Source organism: Rattus norvegicus, chromosome 18 (genome assembly GCF_021556685.1).
Source record: "Rattus norvegicus strain SHRSP/BbbUtx chromosome 18, alternate assembly SHRSP_T2T, whole genome shotgun sequence".
NCBI classification, from domain to species: domain Eukaryota; kingdom Metazoa; phylum Chordata; class Mammalia; order Rodentia; family Muridae; genus Rattus; species Rattus norvegicus.
In genome coordinates, this window is record NC_141551.1 from 75,128,124 (window position 1) to 75,136,535 (window position 8,412).

General features: G+C 40.5%; 1 pseudogene; it reads right to left on the reverse strand.

Moving 5' to 3' along the window:
* Positions 1-2,401: 2,401 nt before the first annotated feature.
* Positions 2,402-2,895, reverse strand: Rps18-ps4 (ribosomal protein S18, pseudogene 4; annotated as a pseudogene).
* Positions 2,896-8,412: the final 5,517 nt, after the last annotated feature.

The following is an 8,412-nucleotide window of genomic DNA, read 5'->3' on the forward strand; positions in this document are numbered from 1 at the left end:
GTCTCGAGCCCCTTCAAGCTCTTCCAGTTCTTTCTCTGATTCCTTCAATAGGGGACCTATTCTCAGTTCAGTGGTTTGCTGCTGGCATTCGCCTCTGTATTTGCTGTATTCTGGCTGTGTCTCTCTGGAGAGATCTACATCCGGCTCCTGTCGGTCTGCACTTCTTTGCTTCATCCATCTTGTCTAATTGGGTGGCTGTATATGTATGGGCCACATGTGGGGCAGGCTCTGAATGGGTGTTCCTTAAGTCTCTGTTTTAATCTTTGCCTCTCCCTTCCCTGCCAGGGGTATTCTTTTTCCTCATTTAAAGAAGGAGTGAAGCATTCACATTTTGATCATCCGTCTTGAGTTTCGTTTGTTCTAGGGATCTAGGGTAATTCAAGCATTTGGGCTAATAGCCACTTATCAATGAGTGCATACCATGTATGTCTTTCTGTGATTGGGTTAGCTCACTCAGGATGATATTTTCCAGTTCCAACCATTTGCCTACGAATTTCATAAACCAGTATCACTTTTATTATCCCACACCTTCTGCTTCCTCCTGTAAAGGTACAGATGGCACCAGGGAGAACCAAAACCTTGTCAAGCAGGTGAAGTCTTTCTACCATTCGGGAACATTAAACGCCTCACTTGCCTAAAGTTTCTTGGATTTCTTCTATTATACTTTTGTGGTTTTCCTAGTTTACTCTGTTTAAATTTTGCTACGTTCACTCATGAGTCTTTAATCTGGGTGTTTTATACTGTTGTGCTGTTATTGCTGTTCAGAGATCTGTGCTACAACTCTGCGTGTCGTGTTGGAGTTGATGTCTGATACTATTGAGAGTAAACTCTCAGTCACTGTCATTCAAATGCTTCTCCTGCTCCCCCCATCTCTTTCCTCAGTGCCATCATTACAGATATGTCAATCCACCAACACAATACAGTCACTCCACTGCTCCAAAATTCCTGAATACTTTATCCAGTGTTTCCAAGTCCATTTTTAAATCAGCTTTGAAAGTCTCTGTTCATATAACTGAAGCTCATTTATTCTTTTTTTTAAACAATTTTATTTTCTTGGATATTTTATGTATTTACATTTCAAATGTTAACCCCTTGCCATCCTCTCTCCCATACCCTCTCCACCTCCCCCTGCTTCTATGAGGAGGCTCCCACTCCCACCCACCAACTCCAACCTCAACACCCTGGCATTACCCTACGTTATGGAAACAAGCCTTCTTTACCTGCTAATAAGCCAATCCAAAGTACTCTATTTGTTTTTGCTGTCCTGTATTAACTTTTCTTAATTATTAGGAATTCCATATATGTAGAAAACAAAACATTACCATGTCAACCCATTTTTCCCACCAAAGTCTTCCCCGAACATAGTCCCCAACAAACATTTAAAAATAACCACTTTATTAAAATATAATTATATCTTCTTTCTCTTTACCTTTCCTTCCTCCAACCCTTGTCATGGACCTCAACACTTTTCTTCTTGCTCCATCTCAAAAATCATAATGTCTTTTTAATTGATATCAAATCCTTTTTGGTAGCCCACGAAGTCTTATTAGCATTCCATATTTTTGTTAGAGTAATGTTTATCTCTAGTCCTTCTGTCTTAGAATTTTTGTATCTGCTTTCAGTGCCTACATTATAGTCCCTGGAACACTAATTATTTTTAAGTCTACGATACAATAACTCTAACATGACTATCACATTTGAATATGGTCCTTAAGTTTACCATATCAACATAATTTATGTTTATTATGTTCATTTTGTGTAGGACATTTAATTGGGTTTGCTGAGACAAAGTCTTATTCTGCAGCTAAATAGACTTAACCCCTCTACACAGCCAAAGGTGTCCTTGAACCCATAGTAGTACTTCTGCCCTGGCTTTTCAAATGCTAGACGACTAATCTATTATATATGTTTACATAAAATAAATGTATTGGGGAGGTGTCGGATTGTGTGACCATCTGCTTTTTTTGTATGTCTTGAAGTATTTCCTGGGAAACCAAAAATGATACACTGTATAAAAGGAGCTTCAGTAAATTAGTCTCAGAGAAATGCTGTAGATACATGAAGTAGGGAACAACTATAGTCCTGTGACTGTCATATTTTTAGTGAGCTTTCTCCTAAACTCCATGTCTATTCCTTCTTTTTACTCCTTAGTTGGAACAGGGTTGTCTTAGTCAGGGTTTGTATCCCTGAACAAAACATCACGACCAATAAGTAAGATGGGGAGGAAAGGGTTTATTCAGCTTACACTTCCACACTGCTGTTCATCACCAAAGGAAGTCAGGACTGGAACTCACACAGGGCAGGAACGTGGAGGCAGGAACTGATGAAGAGCCCATGGAGGGGTGCTGCTTGCTGGCTTGCTTTCCCTGGCTTGCTCAGCTTGCCCCCCCTCCATTGGTATATAAACTATTTATTAACAGCAAAGGCCCAAAGACTCATTTCTTCTTGGACACACCCACAGTACAGTCCCTGCGACCAGAGGTCTTGGTGTGCTGACCATGGACACAAAGGCTCCAAAAGTGGTGCAGCCCTCTATGGGCTCAAATTTTCTTCAGCCGCTCCAGATCCTCACGAAGCTTGTTGTCTAGACTGTTAGCCAGAACCTGGCTGTACTTCCCACCCTTCACAACCTTCTGTCTGTTCAAGAACCAGTCGGGGATCTTGTACCATCGTGGGTTCTGCATGATGGTAATCACACGCTCCACCTCGTCATTCCGTGAGCTCTCCAGCCCTCTTGGTGAGCTCAATGTCTGCTTTCCTCAACACCACATGAGCATATCTCCACCCCATACCCTTAATGGCAGTGATGGCGAAGGCTATTTTCTGTCACCCGTCAATGTTGGTGTTGAGGACTTGCAAGCAGTGCTGGAACTTCTCAGGGATCACTAGGGACATGGCAGTGGCATATAGGCCTCCTGTTTCAGCTTGCATTCTTATAGAACCCAGGACCACCAGCCCAGGGTTGGAACCACCCACAATGGGCTGGGCCCTCCCTCCTTGATCACTAACTGAGACAATGCCTTACAGCTGGACCTCGTGGAGGCATTTCCTCAAGGGATGCTCCTTTCTCTGTGATAACTCCAGCTTGTGTCAAGATGACACACAAAACCAGCCAGTGCAAGGGTAGAAGATGGTTTGAGGTCTTTTCTTCTACGTAGAAGGATAGAGGAAGCTTGACTTGGGCAATTCTTTTTCCCATGCCACTTTGATTCTGATAAAACTCAAATACATTAGGCACTTAAATTGATGTCTCTTAAAAATCAGCCTTATTAACAACACAATGAACTGAAAATATTTCTAATTAATTCATTTGTTCTCCTCACTACGATCCTAGGGACATCTTTCTTTAATGTAAACGCTGAGATCTTGGAAGAGTTACTCAGAGTAAAGTTTGGAAAAGCATTGAAAGGATTCCTTAAAATTCCAATCCAGAAGTTGGGGCAAAAAAAATCGTAAGAGCAAGAAGATCACAGAGTTTGCTGTGAGATTGTGTCTCCTGGTAACATCAAAAGTCATGCCCATAAAGTTTCATCAAAATGACTGCTCAAATGTGAGATGATCAAAAAGATACCACTGAGCATGCCAACCCAGACAAGGAAAAGCCTCAGGTCTACACAAAGAACCACAGGCAACTAAAATAAGCTGAAAGTAGGAGAGGTGCTCTCCCCTAGGGAAGAGTGGGCCAATTGTTTATCCAGTGCCAACTGGTCAACCATGAGACTACACATACAAGTAACATTATGTAGAAGCAACTGGTTATATTTAGAGATACATTTATGTATGTTTTAATTATTTTATTTATTTATATTCTAAATGTCCTCCCTTCCCTGTCCCCCCTTCAAGAGTTCTTCACCCCATCCACCATCCCCTTTGCCTCTGAAAGGGTGCTCCCCCAATCCTCCACCTCCCCAACTCACCACCATCCACTCCTCTCACCCATCCACCCACATCCCCTTTCCCTGGGGCATCAAGTCTCTATAGGATTAGGTCCATCTTCTCCCACTAAGGCCAGACAATGCAGTCCTCTGCTATGTATGTGCTAGGAGCCACAGACTAGCCCATGTGTACTCCTTGGTTATATTTATATATACAATCCGTGGATATATTTATAGAAACAAATGTGTGTTTACTGAAAAGAAGAGTATGTATGTGAAAAAGAGCAAGGAGAGGAGTATATGAGAAGGTTTGGAAGGAATAAGGCTAGGTTAACATTGTAATAAAATGATGTCAAAAATAAAAAGTAAATATAAGCTAAAGAAAATATCCATTTCATAGCCCACAAGTCTTCACTGAGCCTGCATGAGTTTGTCATGTAAAGTTCTAGTTTTCCTATCTACACACTGCTTCCATTGGAACCTCATATGTAGTATATTCTTCCATATTCAGCCTCCTATATACCTTTCTATCATTTTGTGAGTAGCCATTTTCCTTGTAACCCCCCTTCTTTAATAATTCTATGTTTAATTGTTGGAAGGACTAATAATTTATTATGTGTACTGAAATACCTGGAGACACTCTGTTCAATGAGTCTGTCCACCATATACAGATCAGAGACAGCTCTGTGAAGGCAGTAGGACACTGTTGGAACTGACATGGAATGGTTGTCATATTCTGAAATGAGAAAGCAAATGAATGACTTTGTTTTGATGGATGACAAACTCTCCCCACACAAAATCGAATAAATCATGGCGACAAATGGACTCTGAGACTCATTTCATAAATCCAGGTCCAGTTTCCGAAGGTGGCATCTTGAAATTTCAAAGTATGTGCTCAGTGTTTCAAATGCAAACCTGCAATCCTACTCCTGCAGGAGTTAATGTGTGCTAGCATTTTAACAAATTGAACCACTTCGGTAGCCTATTTATCAGTTCAAGCTATTTGAAAATGTTGCAACCATATGTCGTCCATTGAAATGAATACTAAACACTGCATTTATAAATAGTAATTTATGACTCATAAATGCCTTTGCCATTAAAACCATTCTGCCACTTTGAATAGAATTGATGGCAGGTTCTGAGCTCTGTGGTGTGTACATGTTATTTTTTTCCTCCTTTTTAGGAACGTTATACACATAGCTTTAGTGCTTCATGGAAATGTTATTTTTAAAAAAGCTGTGTGTATCCAAAAGATTGTGCTTTATTCGAGATTTTCATATTCATAAATTTGACAGGCAGGTTAAATATGTGTGTGCGTGTGTGTGTGTGTGTGTGTGTGTGTGTGTGTGTGTTTGTGCAGATGTAGCAGTAGGACATTATTCTATGTTTCTATAGGCGAAGATTATAGAATTACTCTAAAATGCAATGTCTTACTTTATTACCCATTCAGGCCTTGGGTTTACTCATATAATTGCAACTGCGTGTTGTCTTCATTAATAACTCCTCACCCCTCTTTCCTAAGACATAGAATGCCTGCCTTCACACTGGAGACCTGACACCCTGCGTTAAAGATTGTTTTATTTACTTCCCTTTCACTGGGATGGAAAAATAACTAACAAAGAAAAGAAGAAAATGTTTGTGAAATCTTCTTAAAAATTTCACAGAAATTTAGCTGGCAGAACTCTGACCAACTCAGGCATTGTAAACGGGCCTGTGAGAGACTTTGCCCATTTCCCCCATCCTCTCTACCTTGCGCATGTGCGCGCACGCGTGCGAGCGCGCGCGCGCGCACACACACACAGACACACACACACACACACACAAAAACGCACGCACGCACGCACACACATCACATCACATCACATCACATCACATCACATCACATCACATCACATCACATCACATCACATCACATCACATCACATCACATTCCTAAAGCTATCCCTCAAGATCCATTCTCTTATTTGGCCATTTTCTCCACTTGAGGCTGACTACCAACTTCCAGCTATCAAAGTATCAAAGTCCAGGAATCAAAAGCCCTTTGGATCACCTAATTAACATGCTGAATCAAAATTAAAATACCTCATCCTAACCCTTTTTATCTTTATAAACCTCCATTTTCCTGTGGACCAAGTCTATCTCTCCTCTATCCACAGATAATCCTCTATCCCTCCTGTCCAGGACAAATATTCCTTCCCCCTCTTCCAGTCTCCCTTGTCTCCTATTTCCTGTCTTTGTCTCTTATTCCCTTCCCTTTGTCTCTCTGGGGTAAATAAATCTTCTTTGTGCTGAGAACTTGGTTTTGGGGATCCTGAGCTGATAGTGATTACTTCAATAGCTAGATGATTTTCCATGTTTGTACTGCTCCTTCATTAATCTTCTCCACTATAAAAGAAGGTATGACCAGCTTAGGACCAGACTATGAACTGATTGCATTAGATTTGCAATAAGTTTGCATCCTCAACAAACCCATGAAGCCATATTTTGGCCCTGGAATATTTAACTCAGACTATTTAATGTGGGAAGAAAACTCCCCTCCTTACACAGTCATGGATAATGTCATTGAGAATCACAGCCATGACTTAACTGTGATACTGTGACAGGATTTATTAATTTACTTGTTTAATGTCACAGACTTTGTTGTGTGACAAGGCTTTTGCTGGGTAGGCACACAGACACATTTCCTCTCATCCAAGGTAGTGATCCCATGATAGAACAAAGTGCTGATGTAACTGAAGTCTAACTTGGTGAACTAATGAGTTTTATTGGGGTTACTTATAGAAATATGGGTGAGGAGTTACTCATAGGAGCAGAAATCACTCAAAGATAACTCCCCCAGCTCTGAAAAAAAAGAAAAAGAAAAACATAACTCTATTACCAAAAGCCCACCTCAGCATATGTGACATCTCATGAAAGCTGGAAACCTGGAGCACACTGCGGGTGGGTGTCCTTTCCTGGTGCCTCAATTAACCTAACCTTCCTTGGCGCTCAGTAGCTTTCTGCTTCTTTCAGGCTACTGGTCTGGTTTCGGTTTTCTTGGTAGATTGGCTTGTCTGAGAGTGACTCTTCAACAGTGTTGATTGTTTACAAGAAGAATATGAATCTGGTCAGTTTCAGGGACTTCCTGAGATTAACTTCTGGTTTAAGGGGCTTCCCTGGGAGATGAAATATTTCAATCCTTTTCTTTTTTAAGATTTATTTATTTATTATATATAAGCACACTGTAGCTGTCTTCAGATACACCAGAAGAGGGCATCCGATCTCATTACAGATGGTTGTGAGCCCCGACATGGTTGCTGGGATTTGAACTCAGGACCTCTGCAAGAGCAGTCAGTGCTCTTAAGCACTGAGCCATTTCTCCAGCCCCCTGAATGTTTCAATCTTGAAGGAATCTGCTAAAACAAACCTTCATTTGACTTGAACAAATTTCTAGAATCCCAGGTCTTAGAGACTTGATTAATGGATCTGGTTATTTATACCCTGCCTTCAGTATTTAATGAGGCATCTACAGGCAGCATTATACTTTCGAATAGTTTGGGGGATTTTAATCATGTAAGCAAGATAACCCAGCAGATGGAATAAAATATCTACCTCATGGGTAATGTTCTGGTATCTTGAAGACAGATTTACATTAGAAAGCAGAATGTCAGGGGTTGGGGATTTAGCTCAGTGGTAGAGCGCTTACCTAGGAAGCGCAAGGCCCTGGGTTCGGTCCCCAGCTCCGAAAAAAAGAACCAAAAAAAAAAAAAAGAAAGAAAGAAAGAAAGCAGAATGTCCAATAGTTCACTATAAATTAACATGTACCCTATAAGCTTGAAAATCCATGCTGTACTTATTAATACCTGACTATCTCTCAATCATCAATAATACAATAGATATTTGTAGGTATTAAGGGTATGTTTTATTTCAGTGTTGTACATACGATATTTAGAACACGTTCCACAGTGACGGGTGTTAATATGAAGTTCTAGCTGTTTTAGAAATCTGTAACTTTAATATTGAGTTTGCTCAGACCATGAAACTTCTTTGCAGGGAGAGTCTCCAGCGTTTGAGATTTCAGTACATCAATGAGGTCACATGAGAAGCAGATAGATTCATTTATTGAGCCTCTAGAACCGACAAAGTAATTCTTCATCGCTGAAAGCATATGAAAAGCTGTAACCTTGAGAGCGGAAGATTCCAAGCATGAGAATGAGAAGAGGGTTTCCCATTTGTTTGGCGGGACAGAGCTTATCATTCACCCATAAGCCGCCTCTGCTCCCCCTTTCAGTTCATGAAGGAGTCGAATTCCAAGGCACCCTCTTACCTGATGTGAGGGAGGTTTTATAGCATTAAACAAATTCGATTTAATCCACAAGTACCTGCTATTAGCATATTTCCATTTGAAGCACTGTGAGTCACAAAATAATAACTTCTTTAAAAAGGTATGTTATGGGCAATGAAGGGATAAAAAAAAAATTCACAAATTAAATATTGACCATAGTGCTACAGTAAGACATGGTTCGTAAAGTGCCAAGCCCAAGGACCTAGATTAGAT